This window comes from Eretmochelys imbricata, chromosome 2 (genome assembly GCF_965152235.1).
Source record: "Eretmochelys imbricata isolate rEreImb1 chromosome 2, rEreImb1.hap1, whole genome shotgun sequence".
Classification (NCBI taxonomy): Eukaryota; Metazoa; Chordata; order Testudines; family Cheloniidae; genus Eretmochelys; species Eretmochelys imbricata.
Genome location: NC_135573.1, coordinates 117355140 through 117375613, shown reverse-complemented (window position 1 = coordinate 117375613; position 20474 = coordinate 117355140). Strand labels below are relative to the sequence as shown.

At 40.5% G+C, this 20474-nt stretch overlaps 1 protein-coding gene across 6 annotated transcripts in view; it reads left to right on the top strand.

The window, feature by feature from the left end:
- FARS2 (phenylalanyl-tRNA synthetase 2, mitochondrial) overlaps positions 1-20474 on the top strand; it is a 361394-nt gene that overhangs the window by 182634 nt on the left and 158286 nt on the right. The window lies entirely within an intron of this gene.

Genomic DNA, 20474 nt, shown 5'->3' with positions numbered 1-20474 from the left:
AACAAGATCTTCTGATTCCACATTGCCGTGCTCATCCACAGATTAGTCTGTCATTCTCCTCACACGCCATTCCACCCACTCCTGCCCAAAACAGATATCACTTATTTTTTTGAGAACCCACAACATCATGGGTTATAACAACATGTTTGTGCATTTTTTTTCCAGAAAGGACTGTTCAACAATATTCGCTTTTCCTTATCCTTATACTAATATCTGGAATCTAAAACCCATCTAGATTGATATTTTGCTTTTGTCTGTCCGCTTGCAAAATCATGCCTGATTTAATCAGTGTGAAGATCACAGTACCACCTGGTCTGGGGTTATCCGGGTTCCAAGGTAGCGGTATGCAATAGCTTTTCTTTATGTAGACTGGATCTTCTTTAAGAGTTAATTCTAAAAAGACACACACGTCTTTTTTTCCATATAAGTGATTGGACCCTCTCTCTTTTCCAGCTGGAATCCAGGTGTAACAGGGTTCACGACACACCCCTCTTCCTGGGGCCCGCTTGCTCTCCCCAGAAAGGCTCAGAGGCACTTCAGGGTTGTGCAACACCTGTGTCTTTATTTACTTAAGGTTGTCCCGCCACCAGTGTCCATCTATATACAAGCTTTACAGGCAGTCAGCCTCCAGCTCCCTCCCTGACTGTCTTCTCCCTTGCTACCCCTGCCTTCTGGCTCTCTCCCAGCCTTTATAACTCTTGGCTTCTCAGGCCAGCAGGTTTTGCTAATCCTCAGGCCGGTATCAGGCCTTTTCCATCAGCCCCAATCTGTTTCCCCTGATTGGAGCTGACTGTGCATGGGCTAATTAGGTGCTTTTGCACCAGCACCCTGGTACACCTAGGTATCCAAAGATTCCCAGAAAGGAGTTGGGTCTCTAGTATTTCTGTTTGACTTTCAGAAATCAGTATTTGCTACTTACTGATTTATACTTTCCAGTCACTTTTCAAGAACATAGATGTTGGAGTCCAGGTTGATGAGTTGCATAGACATATTTTTCCTATTTGTCCTCACTGCTTGAGACAAAAGGTTGTGAGAGAGACAAGTTACGTGAGGTAATATCTTTTATTGGACTATCTTCTGTTGGTGAGAGAGAGAGAGAAGCTTCTGAGATACACAGAGCTCTTTTTCGGGTCTGGGTTGTAGTTTATCTGATTTAGCATTTGTGATTTACCACAGAGATAAAGCAGCATAGTCTATTCCAGTGTCTTGACATTTTTGCAAGATTATCCTGCATTGCAGTCAAAAAAGATGGCTCTGGGCAGACTGTCTGCAGAGCGCTGGCTTGTGGAGCAAAATAGTTCTTTTTTGTTTTTATTCTGTTTTGGCATGTCACGGGGTCCCCACAGGCTTTCTCCCTCTTGAGCCTGCGCCCTGTGTTTAGGCTGGTATAATAAAGAATCTTCCACGCCTTCTTTTGCTGGATCACCCAAGTGTCTTTATTTACAGTGTTCATACAGTTCCCAGATCCCCCAACAGCTGGTGCCCCACAGACCCTCCCCAGGGTCTCCCAGCTTTCAAGGCTTCCTTCTTCGGTAAAGAGACAGCAATACCACCCTCCTGTCTCCTCCCAGGCTAGCCCCTCACTGAGGTTTGCCCAGGGCTTTTATAGCCCTTTCATGCCTCAGCCTAGCTGTCAGCACTTAGCTCAGCATGTTCCTCTGAGCCAGCCCTCATTAGGGCTTGCAGCTGGGCTCCCTGCTGAATACCTGTGTCTCTACCCCTGGCCTTTTGGCTAGAGACCAGGCTGCAGCCAACATTTTGGCAGGGCCTTAAAGGGGTTTACCCCTGCCCTGCCACATGGCATTTTTAATTTTTGTATATTTTAAGTCTCAGGTATAACAGTTCTTCAATTCTGAGTAATTGCAGGATCAGGACCTTAATAATTAAAGCAAATCACTCCATGTGTGTGGACCCCTGCACCTGCATGGAGCTCAGTTGGTCTCCACCTTGGTGCAGGGGTCTGGCTGACTAGTTCTCATTGCAGGACCAGGGGCTAGAGTGGTAAAAATTGGATGGATTGTGAAACATAAGGCAGTCTGTCTTGGAGCTTCTGTGAGATGTAGTCGCTCAAAACTTCATCTGCACCCCCTCCCACACAGTTTTAGAAAAAACATTTTACTAGACAATAAAAATAAAACATGCCATATTGGAAATAGACTGGTAATAGGTGAATGTGGTACACTTTTGTTTCGATGTGTACTATCTTACACCATCTAGTTAAAAATCTGCTAAAACAGCAGAGTTATCACTCAGCTGAGCTTTAATATGAAAGGTAGAAGACAACTATTTATTAAATAAAATTTGATTACTAATTATATTTATAGGTCTTGAGATGTGCCTTAGTGACTCTCAGTCTCTTGAAGGTTGTAACTGCTTTTTGGATGGTCACTGAGCATCAGATGGATTTAACTGGTACTCCTGAAATAATTAGACCCAGCTTTCTTTTCAAGGGTACTATTTAACAAATAGAGCAATAGCATTATACCTTCCTTTCACTGATAAAACTCACAGTAGTAAGGGAGAGTTTACTGCTGGTTCTCACAGGTACCTTCACAGATCATTATGAGTTTCTGGGATGATTTACCTCTTTGTGCTTTATTGAATGCTTTTTCCTGTCTTACTTTTTATTAACCCTTTAAAACAATGTTGCAAAATAGTTAAGAAAATTTACCAGCCTGAGCAAATATAGTAGCACCCCTAAGCCATGATGATAATAGTATATTATACTTGACACAGCCAGAATATGCCAAACTGGGGTATCACCAGTATTCCTCCTATTCTGTAACACCCTTTCTCCTCTGCTAGACTCCTAACACTGCTTTCTTTCTTGCCAACATATTTAGGTAAGTGGAGTTATTTTGTCATAGAGCATATGGAACATGGAGTTCTGATGATCTAGAGCCCCTTTTCCTGCTTTATTGCGGGGGGTGGGGGAGCGAGGGGTGTTGGTTGGTTATTTGGCAGCCTGTTTTCTTTGAAGAGTTGCTGTGGGATTTTTTTCTAACCAAAAATCTCCTGATCTTTTATCACTAGTTCAGTACATCAGGATTTCTGTGCAGATAGTAATCAGTCATAATATGTAATGAGTGTGCAATGCTTAATATGCAGTTGTGAAAATCTACCATGCTTTCCTGCATGGCCTATGTTGATTTAAAGAGAGAAAAGATCAGTAAATTCAGATCTTCCAGTTAACCTTGTAGTTTTCTTACACTGGGATCTCTGTGTGATTCTGTGAATCTAGAGCTCAAAAATTTGGAAACATCAATATCTTACACTGATTCAGAGGGAAAATAAAACTTTTTTAAGAGCAGTGCACTGGGAAGTCAGACTCCTATGTGCAGTCTTGCTTCTCTCCCTCACTCATTCTGTGACCTTGGGCAAATCGGTAACCTTTCTGTGCCTGAGTTTCCCCACCTGCAAAATAGGTATAATAAAGAGCTATTCACTTCATCTGAAGTGATCATCTGAATGTATTGTAAATATTGACTAAGGCTTTCTAAAACATACACAAAGAAATGAATAAATGAACTGGCAATTTTACTGAATTTAACATACTCACTGCACTATTAGACAAATATGTCCTCTGTAAAACAATGTAACATTTAGTCCAATCCTTTTGTCAGTGGAGATGGCCCTGTGGTGGGCTGGATTCTTATCTGATGTAAATTGGCGCGGCTCCATTGATGTTGGTGGAGGTAGAGCTATATATACCAGCTGACAATCTTCCCCAGTGTTTTACAGCTTTCCTTTCTCCTTTTAGTTCTCCTGCATTCTGTTTTCTCTCCTGTAATAACAGTAGTTCATTCTTTGTCTCATGCACAAGCACCAGTACAGTCCAGTAGTTACAAGAAGATTACAAGATTGTTTCATATCCAACTTCTTTATTTGAATCAAGGAACCTATTAGTTTGAATTATGCGGTGGGAGTGTGGGGGTGTTGGGGAGAAAGGTTGTATTACTCAGAACTTGTGCTCGTAGTTTTTTCCTTTAAAGAAAGTAAATATTACCTTTAATTTAAATTAAATAACACATACATATTGGGGCAGAGTTCTTTCCTAGTAAAACCCTATCTATTTCCATTTGATTTTTGGGGGCCAAAATGAACATTTGCTGAAACTTAAAAAAAATCACTGCCATCCAGATTCCAGCATCAAACATCTGTTTTATTGCAGCATAACAAATATGAAGCTTTAGGTCTGTCAGGCATGAACAAGCATCAAAGCAGATCTCATCAGTCTTGAGACTACTGACTGGATGGATTAAATAAACATTGTAGATAAAGTACTTGTAATAAATTCCTACCTACTGTGTGGGATAATTGCACAGATGTAACTTTATTTATCTAGTTTTGTTTTGATGATGGATATTTTAAGATGTTCATACAAAACAGGAAACAAAGGTAAAAGACATGCTTGATAACTGAGGAACTCTCTTATCATAATTGCATGTATTGCCACCGAGCCATTGGTATGCAACATATCATTGGACCTGGAGAGAAAATTGAGAGGATGGTGAAGACTTTGTTGGGTTAATAATACATGAATACCAAGTCAAACGTGTAACTCTATTGATTTGATTATATTTGCATCCTTAGAAATATGTAAACTGAAAAGCATGTTTATGGAAAATAAATTGAGAGGAACATAGCAATTTCTGTACCGGATTATACCAGTGGTCCGCTTGGTGCATTGTTCTGTCCGATAATAGCCAGTAACAGGTGCTTCAGTGGACAGTGTAAGAAACCCCATAATAGACAATGTGACAGGGTCAGGCCAGATAGCTACAAAAGAGTGTTGAAGGTAGATCCATTAGTTCCAGGTTAAGCAGGTCCCTTTTCCCTGGGTAAAATAACAGGGACTATTCCAGAACACTAAGGAACTTTCTAGAACTGATTAAGGCAGGCAGGCTGATTAGGACACCTGTAGCCAATTGGGAAGCTGCTAGAATTAATTAAGGCTAATCAGGACACCTTGACTCTCACTCCAGTTAGTGAGATGCACGCAAGATGCTGAGAGAGAGAGAGGGCATGCGGCTGGAGGACTGAGGAGTACAAATGCTATCTGGCATCAGGAGGAAGGTCCTGTGGTGAGGATACAGAAGGTGTTGGGAGGAGGCCATGGGGAAGTAGCCCAGGGAGTTGTAGCTGTCACACAGGTGTTACACAAAACACTATAGACAGCTGTGATCCACAGGGCCCTGGGCTGGAACCCAACCCCCCAACTCCCTATTGGATACAGGAAGAGTTGACTTGGACTGTGGGTCCCACCAGAGGGGAAGGTCCCTGGCCTGTCTCCCGACCCACTAGGTGGACCAGCAGAGACTGTGGGAATTGTTCTCCTTCCTTTTCCCCATGCTGGCCAGTGATGAGTTATCGGAGTGAATGGCAGATGTGAGCCACGAAAGTGGCCAAACTGAGGGCTACTGTGAATCTCTGAGGCGAGCAAAATCCGCCAATAAGCGCAGGACCCACCAAGGTAGAGGAGGAACTTTGTCACAAAAAGTATGGAATAATCTGCTCGTAGGGGAAGCTTCTTCAAACCGTAAAGCATGAGGAGAGTTTACATCCCTTATACATATTTCTTATCTGAGGTAATTGTGGACATTATTCATATATGTCTAGTTGTAGAGGTATAGAGTTATGGATAGCTATGCTTGTTTGAAACACCCACAGTGTATTTTGACAAAAATTAACTTTAAGGAATTGGGAATACCCATTCTGAGATCTTAATTCTTTTATTCTCACAGTTTGTCGCAGCAAATTACTTACAAATAACTTCATTAGATGAAGTAATTTGAAACTATATAATTACAGTTTTATGCAAAGAGTGTATTAATGCAACATAATGGCTTAAAATTTTAATACCATAATTCCGGAAATTAAAAAGGTTTTCATAGTTGGATCACATTACATATGTGACATGCTTTATGTAGCATTTCTCAACACTGTTAATGCTGTTGTGCTGTTAGGGTATATGTGCAGTAAACATTGTTCGGGGAATATAAAAGTTAAATCTTGTGTTAACTTTAATAAACCTAGACTTTTGTAAAAGTGTGGTCTAGCAGTTAAAACATCAGTCTGGGAGTCAGGAGTTCTGGGATATATTCCTAACTCTAGGATTGATATGCTTTTGACTTTGGGCAAATTACTTGTGTGCCTCCATTTCACCATCTGCAAAATCAGGATAATAATAATGTCTATATCGCAACAGTGAGGCTAGATTCATTAAATGTTTCTATAATGTTGCTACCTCTGTATGTAACAAAGAAAAAAACTAGTAATAGCCTAATTTGTAAGGCTGTCAAGCAATTAAAAAATTAATTGTGATTAATTGCGCAATTAAAAAAAATCTGTCGCGATTAATTGTGTGATTAATCGCACTGTTAATAATAGAATAGCATTTATTTAAATAGTTTTTTATATTTTCTACATTTTCAAATATTTTTATTTCAATTACAACACAGAATACAAAGTGTCCAATATTTACACTATAAAAAACAAAATAAATAGTATTTTTCAATTCACCTAATACAGGTACCATAGTGCAATCTCTTTATCATAAAAGTTGAATTTACAATTGTAGAATTATGTACAAAAAATAACTTTTATTTTTGAATGCAGTGTAAAACTTTAGAGCCTACAAGTCCACTCAGTCCTACTTCGTTGTGAGTTTCTGTAGTGATTGTTGTCAACTCTCAAACAAGAATGGAAAAGAAGATGTAATTAAGAATTGTCTGGATGTTTTTTTAAAGTCTTCTTCTAATTATATTTCAGATAATAAGAGAGATGCAGTTTGATGATGAGAGTAAATCTTAAAAGGAACAATAACTCCTTTATTTAACGCTTAAAATAATTCCTAGTGGAAAATAGCATTTCATTAATTGTCATTACATAGGAATTACAGAATTACAGAGTTTGACTTTTTTTTGTCATTCAAGTATTTAAGTGACAGTGGCATTATTTACTCTAAATTAAGTTCTATGCACAACAGCAGCAAATTAATTACCAACCATGTAGAAAGAAACAGAGAACTAGTAACTTATTTTGAGAAAGTAATCTTTTTGGTAAGGATGCTAAAATGCAATTTTTTTCTACTGAACAAGAGATTTTATTAATATATTCTTTCCTCACAAAGAACAAAAGCTGGATTGACTTGCCTGTTAATTTATTTAAATATTTTAGCAGTGAATTAAAATAGCCAATAAGGAAAGCCTTGACCTTTCACTTACATTGTACATACATTGAGAGTTTTTCCATTAAAAAACTCTTATTGAAAAGTAGTTAAGGTTCCAAAGTGAAGTACTCAAAAGTCACTAAATGCCAAATTTCGAGCTGCTTGTACAACCTTAATTAGCCCCCTTGTGTGTATGCATTAGGATGTACTCTTTGATTGCATACATGGTCACATACTGTTTTTTCCACAGGACCCTTGCCTCATTCAGTGCATAGGATAGACATTGCTCCGTGAATAAGGCAGCTTTTCATTAGTCCATTTGTCTAGGAACTTATTCAAAGCCCATGGAAGTCAATCCGAGCTTTTCTATTGACTTCGCTAGGTTTTTATCAGGTGCCCGGTGTATGGGCCAAGTTTTGCCTCAGTCACTAGACACAGTCCATCTTCTTCTTTACTGTTCATCCTGTCTCATTCACCATCCATCCTGTTTACTGAGTGAGGCAAGTATTCTGGGGAAAAATAGTAAGGACCAGATTCTGATACCCTTACTCACATTGAATGGTATCTTTCTCCCCGAAGAGACTGCGCTTATGGAATAAGGTACAATTCAACATGAGTATGGATATTAAAATGTTGCCTTTTGTGGTCAGTACAGGCAGGGCTGGTAGCACCGTCTATTATTAAATCTGCCCAACATTTCCCATTATAAGATAGTGCTTTCAATTGCTTATAACTTGACTAAACTTTAACTATTTGAGCTGAAATTTTCTGCGCTGCATGTTTGCCTCAGGCTGAATTTTTCTGGAAATTTTCACCTGAAATGCTTCAGGTGTTTCCAATGGTGATGATAGAGGGAAAAAAATATATTGTTTTTCCCATGATAAAAAAAAAATTCTGGTGACCTTTTCTTTGAAAAGCCCTAGCTCCCTGATGCTTTGGAGCAGGGACTTGAAATTTGACGGCAAGAGGGGAGAGTTGTGGCCTCAGAATCAGCGAGGTGCCTTTTACACACATCCCTGTGAAATTCCACACAAATTTGGCCAGTTTATAAGCGTTTGAAAATTCACAGTTCACACATACTCATTTGTTGCAGAATTTGAAAAGTGTGTAATGAATGAAGTAGGAGATTGCAGGAACAGAAGGTCTCATGGTTAAAGCATTTGAATGCTGCCCTGGAGAACTGGATTCCATTCTTGTCTGTGCTACAGAGTTCCTGTGTGATTCTGGGTATATCACTGGGTATATCACTAATTGTGTGTTCCTCATTATCTGGGTGCCTGACTTGAAACTTGGGAATCTGATTTGCAGAAATTCAGCTGCAGCTGAAGTCAGTGGAAGCTGCACTTTGAACACATTAAGTGATATATAGTGCTTAATACTCTGAAAAGTCAGGCCCTAGGCATCTCAAATTGGGAACCCCAAATTAGTGGATACTTTTGACCTTAATATGTCTGTGCCTCAGTTCCCCATCTGTAAATGGGGATGATAATATCTCCTCATCGCACAAGGGTGTTGAAGAAATAAATTAATTAATATTTATGAATGACTCAGCTCATTAAGTGAGCACCATCTGTCCTGTGCAGTGGATGAAGCAAGAGTCCTGTGGAAAAGATAGTATGTGATCATGTAGTTAAATACTATATCATAATGCATAGACATAGACACAAAGAATGCATAGACACAAGGAAGCTTAATTAATATTGTATAGGCAGCCTTAATTCTGGCATTTCTTAACTTTTGAGAGTTTCACTTTTCAACCTTAATAATGTTTGATTTATATTACACACAAAAAATTATATCAAACAAAGTTTTATTGCAATACATATGAACGAGGTAGCAGACGTAAGATTGTTCAAGTAACATTAAATTTGACATTTCCAGAATTTTGATAGCTTCACGTTGCAACTTTTACATTCTTTTAATCTCTTTTTTATGGAATTTTCTGGGGATTTTTTTGTTTTGAAGAAAATAGATAAAATGTATCTTGCATTGCTATTTTCTGAACAACAAAACAAGCCATCCTGCATGATATGTACACTAAATAGAATGAGGCAGGGTTCATATGAAACTGTCCTTTGGTACACAGTTTTTCAGATTACTGTGCGATAAAATAAATCCTCCAGGAAGTGTAGAGATGCCACACTTTCTGTACACTCCTTATGCAGTCTTTGGATTTCCTGTGATGCTCTCCCTACTGGAGGCAGAAACAAAGCAGCCCAGGGCAGTCGCAGGCTGCAACTACACAGAGTGGTAGTATGTTTGTTATAGGGTGACCAGGTGTCCGGTTTTCGACCGGAACACCCGGTTGAAAAGGGACCCTGGCGGCTTCGGTCAGCACCGCCGACTGGGCCGTTAAAAGTCCGTTCGGCGATGCTGCGGCACTAAGGCAGGCTAGTCCCTACCTGTGCTGGCTGGCACAGTGCTGTGCCCTGGAAGCAGCCAGCTCCTAGGCAGGGGGGCCATGGGGCTCCACGTGCTGCCCCCAGCCCGAGCACAGGAGTCCTGTGGAAAAGATAGTATGTGATCATGTAGTTAAATACTATATCATAATTCATAGACACAAGGAAGCTTAATTAATATTGCATAGGCAGCCTTAATTCTGGCTTTTCTTAACTTTTGAGAGTAGTATACAAGTAGTGGCAGGAAGATGTTAATAATATTTTGCATATATGTCGGGCCTTTTGTCCAAGGATCACAAAGCCCTTTATAAATATGTGCATTATTTTACAGAGTGGGGAAAGTGATGCACAGGCTGATCATGACTTTCCAAAGACCAACAATGAGTTTGTAGCAGAGTTGTGTATGGAGCCTGGAGTTTATTATTATTGTTTATTTTATTCCAGTGGTGACTAGGAGTTCCAATCATGGACCACAATCCCACTATGCTAGACGTTGTACAAATATAGAAGCACAAGACGATACCTGCCCCAGAAACCTGATAATCATCAGTAGCTTGCAACATCCAGTCCCCTGCTCTAACCCATATACCAAGTTGCCTCCAAATATATTGAACAAAATTTGCACTCATCATATATAACCTGTTTTACAGATTTTTTTTTAATTATTTCATTTTTAAAGAAAATCTCAATCACATGCAAAATAATATTCGGTGAAGTGGTGTGTGTATAAAGTGTTACTTTTCAGTCTGTTAGCTACTTTGACATCCCACACCTAATTTAAGGATAAAATACTAGCAGGTAATTGAATCAAAATGTGATGTTCTTTTGGACTCAGCCATTGCGTGGTATCTGTTTCTCTTTGAGAAAATCTAGAAAAGACCACCCTAGTAAAACAGAGAACAGCCAGAATTAATGAGGGTGAAATTTTGCCAAGAAACTTGCATCTGGGCAATAAACTTGTTGGGAGTGAATTTGTCCAGCTGTAGTTTATACCCCTGATAAATTAGGTTTATAATTGAATTTCTGAACACTATAGTACCTCTCAGTCTCTCCAGTGTTGACAAAATGTTAGCAATGCAACAGGCACTCAACATACACATGCTGAAATAAAGCAACATCCAAACCCTTCGGCAAAATCTGGGGAAGTAGATGGGCAATATGCTCGGAAGGTTAGCAACTTTGGGTTTTGTCAGATGAGTGGAATTTGCTTCCCCCATGTCATCCACTGGGGATGTCCAACCCCCAGACATTCAACTCTAAGGCCTTAAAATTTGAGCATCTCAGCTGTTCATAACTTTAGCGTAAAATGCAAAGAGAGAGGCAATTTCTAAAGTAGCTGGGACATAGACCATGAAGGGCTTTGGGTTCAAAACCAATATCTTGAATTGCACGTGAGAACTGAGTGGAAACTTTATACAGATGATGGAGTTTGAGAAAGTTTAGTTTATGGCGGTGTTCATTTATATAAGTTAGAAAAGTTTCTGAGATTTTGGTAGAATCCTGGTCCTTATTGAAGTCAGTGAGAGTTTTGCCACTGACTTCAATGAGGCAGGGTTTCATCCTTGGACTTTAGAGAAGGTGGTTTGGGGAAAAAAGGGAGGAAGTGGATTCAGTTTAGGAATGTGGAAGATGGAAAAGATGAGAGGTTTGGGAAGGGAGAAATCAAGACATGGGAAAGGAAAAGGTAAAGAAGTGAAGGGGGATAAAAAGGAGAGATGATCAGGTGGAAGGGAGAAGGGAATTTTCTCTTCTTCCATTCCTGCCATCTTTTCCCCATCTCTCTCCTTTTGCCATTACCTCTTCTCTCCTTTTCTGTTCTAGTTATCTATTTCTTCCTGCCCAAAACGCATATAGAAGCAGGACCCTTTCCCACTTGGCTATTTAGCCCAGTGAAATATTGACAAGTAAGTATAATATGTGTTAATTACTTATTAGAAGATAGTTAATAGGAGTGATTGTTTCCCTTGGGAGTTATTCTTAAATAGGCTCTCCATTTAGTGTGTTCAAGGCTATTTTGATTATGGAACAAAAATAAACATAAATATTAAAAACTCAGTCAAAGGCTTTAAAGTTCTTTTACTGAGTTTTCAAGTGAAGCAAACAGAACAGATCAGTCTGACCCAGGAGACAAAGCTATGTTCTCAAAGCAGTTATTAGAAAATTATTCCAAATGTGAGTTTAAAAAGAACCCCAGATTTTTTTCCCCTCATAGGTAGGCGTAATTGAATGTTTTCTTCTCTTCTGGAGTTCCTGAAGCGTGGCTTATGTAGCATGCAGAGTCTGAAAGATACATCCTTGTTTAAGGAGGTAATGTAAACTAGATTGCACTCAGGAGCCTGACGCATCAATTTAAAGGAGATAGAAGATCATAGAATCATAGAATATCAGGGTTGGAAGGGACCTCAGGAGGTCATCTAGTCCAACCCCCTGCTCAAAGCAGGACCAATCCCCAATTAAATCATCCCAGCCAGGGCTTTGTCAAGCCTGACCTTAAAAACTTCTAAGGAAGGAGATTCTACCACCTCCCTAGGTAACGCATTCCAGTGTTTCACCACCCTCCTAGTGAAAAAGTTTTTCCTAATATCCAACCTAAACCTCCCCCACTGCAACTTGAGACCATTACTCCTTGTCCTGTCCTCTTCTACCACTGAGAATAGTCTAGAACCATCCTCTTTGGAACCACCTCTCAGGTAGTTGAAAGCAGCTATCAAATCCCCCCTCATTCTTCTCTTCTGCAGACTAAACAATCCCAGTTCCCTCAGCCTCTCCTCATAAGACATGTGTTCCAGACCCCTAATAATTTTTGTTGCCCTTCGCTGGACTCTCTCCAATTTATCTACATCCTTCTTGTAGTGTGGGGCCCAAAACTGGACACAGTACTCCAGATGAGGCCTCACCAATGTCGAACAGAGGGGGACGATCACGTCCCTCGATCTGCTCGCTATGCCCCTACTTATACATCCCAAAATGCCATTGGCCTTCTTGGCAGCAAGGGCACACTGCTGGCTCATATCCAGCTTCTCGTCCACTGTCACCCCTAGGTCCTTTTCCGCAGAACTGCTGCCTAGCCATTCGGTCCCTAGTCTGTAGCTGTGCATTGGGTTCTTCCGTCCTAAGTGCAGGACCCTGCACTTATCCTTATTGAACCTCATCAGATTTCTTTTGGCCCAATCCTCCAATTTGTCTAGGTCCCTCTGTATCCTATCCCTGCCCTCCAGCGTATCTACCACTCCTCCCAGTTTAGTATCATCCGCAAATTTGCTGAGAGTGCAATCCACACCATCCTCCAGATCATTTATGAAGATATTGAACAAAACCGGCCCCAGGACCGACCCTTGGGGCACTCCACTTGACACCGGCTGCCAACTAGACATGGAGCCATTGATCACTACCCGTTGAGCCCGACAATCTAGCCAACTTTCTACCCACCTTATAGTGCATTCATCCAGCCCATACTTCTTTAACTTGCTGACAAGAATACTGTGGGAGACCGTGTCAAAAGCTTTGCTAAAGTCAAGAAACAATACATCCACTGCTTTCCCTTCATCCACAGAACCAGTAATCTCATCATAGAAGGCGATTAGATTAGTCAGGCATGACCTTCCCTTGGTGAATCCATGCTGACTGTTCACTTTCCTCTCGTGTAAGTGCTTCAGGATTGATTCCTTGAGGACCTGCTCCATGATTTTTCCAGGGACTGAGGTGAGGCTGACTGGCCTGTAGTTCCCAGGATCCTCCTCCTTCCCTTTTTAAAAGATTGGCACTACATTAGCCTTTTTCCAGTCATCCGGGACTTCCCCCGTTCGCCACAAATTTTCAAAGGTAATGGCCAATGGCTCTGCAATCACAGCCGCCAATTCCTTTAGCACTCTCGGATGCAACGCGTCCAGCCCCATGGACTTGTGCATGTCCAGCTTTTCTAAATAGTCCCTAACCACCTCTTTCTCCACAGCAGGCTGGCCACCTACTCCCCATGCTGTGATGCCCAGCGCAGCAGTCTGGGAGCTGACCTTGTTCGTGAAGACAGAGGTAAAAAAAGCATTGAGTACATTAGCTTTTTCCACATCCTCTGTCACTAGGTTGCCTCCCTCATTCAGTAAGGGGCCCACACTTTCCTTGCTTTCTTCTTGTTGCCAACATACCTGAAGAAACCCTTCTTGTTACTCTTAACATCTCTTGCTAGCTGTAGCTCCAGGTGTGATTTGTCCCTCCTGATTTCATTCCTACATGCCCGAGCAATATTTTTATACTCTTCCCTGGTCATTTGTCCAATCTTCCACTTCTTGTAAGTTTCTTTTTTATGTTTAAGGTCCGCAAGGATTTCACCGTTAAGCCAAGCTGGTCGCCTGCCATATTTACTATTCTTTCAACACATCGGGATGGTTTGTCCCTGAAACCTCAATAGGGATTCCTTGAAATACAGCCAGCTCTCCTGGACTCCTTTCCCCTTCATGTTATTCCCCCAGGGGATCCTACCCATCAGTTCCCTGAGGGAGTCGAAGTCTGCTTTCCTGAAGTCCAGGGTCCGTATTCTGCTGCTCACCTTTCTTCCCTGTGTCAGGATCCTAAACTCAACCAACTCATGGTCACTGCCTCCCAGATTCCCATCCACTTTTGCTTCCCCCACTAATTCTTCCCGGTTTCTGAGCAGCAGGTCAAGAAAAACTCCCCCCCTAGTTGGCTTCTCTAGCACTTGCACCAGGAAATTGTCCCCTACATTTTCCAAAAACTTCCTGGATTGTCTATGCACTGCTGTAGTGCTCTCCCAGCAGATATCAGGAAGATTAAAGATAATATAAATAGTTCTGATTCTTGTTTCAGATGAAGAGATCAGTTCAGCAGAACTTTAATACGTTTTCAGCATCAGTTGATTAACATTCTGTTCATCTGACCTCATTATGGAATGCTTTTCTAACCCTGTTCCTAGACGCATCTATATTAGACTGGCGACTTTTGCGGACTTTTGAGGATGACGGGCAGAGGGTCAATGCACATAAGACTGGAATAATGCTTATACATTCAGGGATGCAACCAGGAGAAATGGCAGAGAAGTATATCAGCCCTGTTGATTGAGGAAGTGTGTTTGTGATTTATCACTCATGTTCACAATTTGGAGGTTTTATTAGATCTTCATCTGCTACTAGGTAATAGCTGTAGCCAAGACTGTTTTTCCTCATCTATGCTAGGCAAGAAGAGTGCATCCTTTCCTTTCTAATTCCTACCTTGCATTTCTCACCTCAAGATTAGAGTACTGTGACATGGGGCTACACGTTAAGCAATGTTTCATGCAGAGAGCTCATTACATTACACCTGTGTTCTGTAGTATTGTCTGGCTGTAGATTAGTTTCTGAGTGGAATTTAAGTCATAATAGTTGGGTCCTGGCTACTTGAGAGTCCACATCTCTACCTGCAGTTTCAGTCAGTAAAGGTGATCAAGCTAACAGTCAATAACAATCTTTAAAGCGGGGGGAGGAGAGAGGTCTTTATCATCTCACTCTAATCCTTAGTCTGCCAGATTTGGATTAATTGATTTACAGCACACACTGTACCCAATCTGTTTTTCCACTCCTGGTGCTGCTTCAGCCTTAAGATCAGTGTTTGGTTCAGTGGTTCTTAACCTTTTTACCAATGTGGGCCGCACCCGATACTGCATGTATGGCCCTGAGGGGCTGGAGCTCTGTGCTGATTTGGCTGCAAGATGCAAACCACTTGCTTAGTTTCTCTCACCTCTTAGTAACTGCCCCTTCTCATAGTTCCAAGACTCAGTTTAGTTGTCTTGAATAAACTAATTCCTTACTGGCAATTTTACAGAAGTAATGGGGAAACTGTATAATAAAAGGCAGTATAGGTATAAAAGTAAGCATGATTGAGATGCATATGAGAGAATGTTAACCTGATCCTAAAATTAAGTTACAAAGTAGAGCTTAAAAATCTTAAGTGGTAGAAAAGTCCTTATCTCACCCACGGCTTTAAAGCTCTTTGTTTCCTTAGAAAAATGTATATCTCTATCCATAGCTGTAATAAAGGATTCAGTAGCTTTAACCCCTCGGCTTTGGCAGGTCAGGATATGTCTCTTAGCTAGAGTATAGCACCTTCTAGTTCATCCCAAAGAACATTGAATTATCTGTAGTTGTTTGGTACAGAGATTGAGTGAGTAGAGAGTGTTAGAGTGGCTGAACAGTGTGATGGTAGTGGGCTAATGTCTGGAGAATCGTGTTCTATTAGTCATGTATTTTTCCTTAACTTATGATTTCTTTGGTGTTTGTGTCCACGTTTGTGTTTGAAATACATTTGAGTAATCTTCATTCTATATTAACAAAGATTTGTAATGGAGAATTTCTTGGTGGCGTTTGAGTGGTTGTGGGGGGGATTTTTCCTTTAATATATATAATGTATTTATCTATGAGGACTGAGGACCCAGGATGGGAGACTGACCCTGGGGCCGGAGAGAAGGGCTGCTTTAAAACTGTGTGTATGGGGCAAAGAAACTTTCAATGATGCTCCACTGCTGAGTGGTCAGATCTTTCCACATGAAGCATCAAGAGCCTGGCAGCCTGAAAGCTTTGAGAGCCAGGTGGAGAAAGCTTGAACAGATGTTCAAGCTATCTCCATTGGCTTGTGACATTTTAAACAGAGACGTATGATTGCTTCCCCAGTTCCCTTAAACCTGCTGCCTGACCAGATTCACTCGTGAGCCCTCAGCTTGTCTCCATCCCAGCTTTAAGTCTGTGGCAGTCACTTCCAGCTCCCTCATCACTTTCTCTTGCCCACTTGCCCCAAGCAGTTAATTTCTTGTTAGTATAGGTGTTTAATTTTTATTCATGTACATTTTATATCTATAAATTCTGTAGTGATAACTTTTGTACTTTCATGAAATATGTGTGTTTAAAAATGTATATGCTTTGACCCTGATTCAAGCACTTAAGTATGTACTTTAAGCACCTTAGAAATCCCGTTCAGCAAGCATTTAAGAATATGCTCTAGTCCCTGTGACTGCACTGGGACTATTCATATGCTTAATGTTAAGCACATGCTTAAATGTTTTGCTGCCTAGGGGCCTTATAATTTACAAATAGAAAACAAGACAGCAGGGAAGGGACACAGCAGGAGGGGTGTGTTCTGAGGGTGCCATAGGGATTTGACAAGTTCAAGTAGGGTAGCCAGCTGAGGAGAACCTTGTTACGTATGCCTCCTAAAATTCAGAAAGTCTTCAGGAGAGCAGTTTCCTTCCTGTGGGCTTCCTAGTGTTCAGGAGACCTGAAAGATAAGTTCTTGGAGCAGGTACTTATGGATAGGTCAGCCACTGAAGTGCTGAGCTTGCAAGGTAGTTGCTTGGATGAAGAATGCTTTCTCAGTTGGCTACCATATGCACATACTGCAGAAATATGCAGTGGCACCCACTCCATCTAAAAAATAAATAACTGACATGAAATACACTTTATTTTTACAGTAAATTAATTTGTCAAATAATATTACGTTAAACTTTGCAGAATAAACAGAAATGGTTGTTATTAAATTGTTCATAACTCAAAATATGCACATTAGTAATATTTAAAAACAGTCTAGATCAAGACCTTCTTCTGCTAAAATTTTACATATCAAAAAACATATACAGTCATCAGTTCCATTTGTCATCAGATTAATTTGTCACCTTTGTTAGTTCTGTCTGCTCAAATGAGCAGTAGCGAAATATCAGAGTGGTAGCCGTCTTAGTCTGGATCTGTAAAAGCAGCAAAGAGTCCTGTGGCACCTTATAGACTAACAGACATATTGGAGCATAAGCTTTCGTGGGTGAATACCACTTCGTCAGAGGTATGTAGTGGAAATTTCCAGATGCAGGTATAAATATGCAATCAAGGATCAGGCTAGGGATAACGAGATTAGTTCAATCAGGGAGGATGAGGCCCTCTTCTAGCAGTTGAGGTGTGAACATCAAGGGAGGAGAAACTGCTTTTGTAGTTGGCTAGCCATTCACAGTCTTTGTTTAATTCTGAGCTGATGGTATCAAATTTGCAAATGAACTGAAGCTCAGCAGTTTCTCTTTGAAGTCTGGTCCTGAAGTTTTTTTGCTGCAGGATGGCTACCTTTAAATCTGCTATTGTGTCTCCAGGGAGATTGAAGTGTTCTCCTTCAGGTTTTTGTATATTGCCATTCCTAATATCTGATTTGTGTCCATTTATCCTTTTAAGTAGGGACTGTCCAGTTTGGCTGATGTACACAGCAGAGGGTCGTTGCTGGCACATGATGGCGTATATTACATTGGTAGACGTGCAGGTGAATGAACCGGTAATGGTGTGGCTGATCTGATTAGGTCCTGTGATGGTGTCGCTGGTGTAGATATGTGGGCAGAGTTGGCATCGAGGTTTGTTGCATGGATTGGTTAGTGAAATAGTTAACGTTGTTGGCATTTAAATTGACGTCTTTAGGTTTCAGAGTTATCTCCTCTATTGAGACAAGCAGTGGCAGTTCATACCTTCCAGAGCTATTACCTCAGGCAGTCTATTTCTGTTTTTATTATGTATTAAGTAGTGCTCTGAGAGTAAATCAGGGCCCCGTTGTGCTAGGCACTGTACAATGATATGGTGTAAAATCCTGGCCTTTTTGAAGTCAGTGGGAGTTTTGTCATTGACTTGAGTATGGCTGGGATTCTACCTGTGATCCCTGACCTAAAAAGTTTATCATCTAAGGAGGCAAGTGACAAGACAGCAAAGGGATACAGTTCAGGAAGACCACACTGTAACACTGATCTGCCTTTGGTTCATCTTTTCTTCACATCTGTAAGGACTACAAACATAATTATTTTTAAATGAACGCTTGGATTCTGGAGCGTCCATATGCTGAGAGAGTAGATTATACAAATTTCTCAGTTTTTAAATACTTATACCTTTTAAACTAATCAACAGTCTTACATGAAAATTCTTCAAAAATTCATTCTACACTAAAAGAATAAGTGCTTTAAATTTGAGGAGGGCACATTATCATGTTCAAAGCAGAGAAGCTAAGCACAAAGCCCAGTGCAACTTTATGGAGTCGCTATTGTGTCTTCGTAATTAACATAGTCGTCTGTAGTGGCTTCCAAATGACTTAGCAGCAGCCTTTGCTTTCAGTTTCCTTTATTTTTTCAGTATGAGTTTAAAAAAACAAAGTCATTTGGTGACATTTGTGTCTTTTTGTGTCTGCCCTTTATATGATCTGAAAATTGGGGTAACCAAACTTGCAAAATACACCCTTTTTAGTGTGACGTATATGCAGAGACTGCTTCTTATCTTGTCTGCTTTCAAAAAACCTGAATGTGTACTTCACTCTGTACCCTAAGAAGGATAGTGCAGGGTATTTACAGTTCTGACTCTATGGATCGGGGTAATCAATTATTTTTTGCCAAGGTCCTGATTTCTTTGTCAAGTTATTGTCAAGTTATTGCCTCCAGAGAAAATAATAAAAAACCCAATAATAAAGGTAATAAGTAAATAAAAAGGTGTTGCGATCCGTTCAAAAGTGTCTGGCGGTCCAGATTTGGCCCACGGTCTGCCTATTGACTATCCCTGCTATGGATTATTCTTTATAAAGTGGATTAACCTCCCACTGCAATTGTCTGGAAAGTGCAATGTGAGCCAGTTGTTAAATAAAGCGCACAGGAATCCTGCTGAGGGACTCAGTATTCTAAGTAACATAAGGAGATTCAGGTTAATTAAATAAATCAAAACAATGACTATGCTTCTTTTCTAATTCTTGTTATGTCTGCCCTCAAAAATCTAGGACTATGTGATGTTCCTCTTCTGCACTAATGGGGACAGTGCATCTCTAGGCGGTAGAAATTACCCTAATTACAAGAGGGCTCCTATGGGCTCCCTGCTGGAGTTTTCTTCCATGGATGGTAACAAAGACAGAAATCAGGAAACAGAATTCTATGACCAGCTTCCTCTGTGAACTGGGGCACATTTCTTAGGTCAAGGTTTTCAAAAACAGAAGCTTAAATACACATTTAGGCAATTGCTTGATTGTTTACAAGGCTGACCTTCACTGGGAGCTGTTGGGAACTTAGCACGGTTGAAAATCAGGCAGCTGTCTATATGTGGATTTTGGAGTCTAACTTTAGGCTCCGTTTTTAAAAAAAATTACTCTAATATCTTTGTGCCTCAATTTACGCTATTGTAAATAATGAAGATAAGAATATTCACCTTCTTGACAGGGGTCTTGTGTCATGAACATCTGTAAAGATCTGTGAGATCCTCACATACAGAGTGCTATATAAGTACAAAGAATTATTAATTATTATTTAACTGCTACAGTAATAGAACCTTGCTTATCTGGGAGTAACAGCTTTCTCCAGGTGCAAAAGCCTCTGCTGATCTGAGAGCTGTCTGGGTAGAGGTGTTGTTATTAACACTAGCAGCGTCCTAAATCTGTTTGTTCTGCAAAGTATGCATACAGTTGGTGGTCTGAATTGATCTTACTGTCACCTTGAAAGGGACAGTTTCGATCCTCCCAAATGCTAGTGACAGTGTTAACTGTGCACTGGCCTGGCCTATCAGCCCAACTAAAATGCTTTGGATTGTAAACTAATTTTTGTATGTGTTATACAGCATAATTGAATAAAATGTTAAGTATTTAACCTATAAGCACAATAGAGAAGTAATGTAAAGGAAGGCAATATACAGTGCTGCTAATTGTGTCTTCAAAATCTAACTGCAGCCAGAGAGCCATGTGAGCAAGACTTCCTGGTCACTAGCCTTGCTTACTTTTGAACTCGGTCATGCTTCCTCGATCACATTTGCCACTGACTTTGATGGGATGAGGATCAGCCTTTAGCTCCATCATCTGACAATTACTTGCAGACTTTTTTCCTTTCATGCTTCTTTAGCATCTTCCTTGGGAAAGAGAGGGGCATTGTATTAGCAATTTTT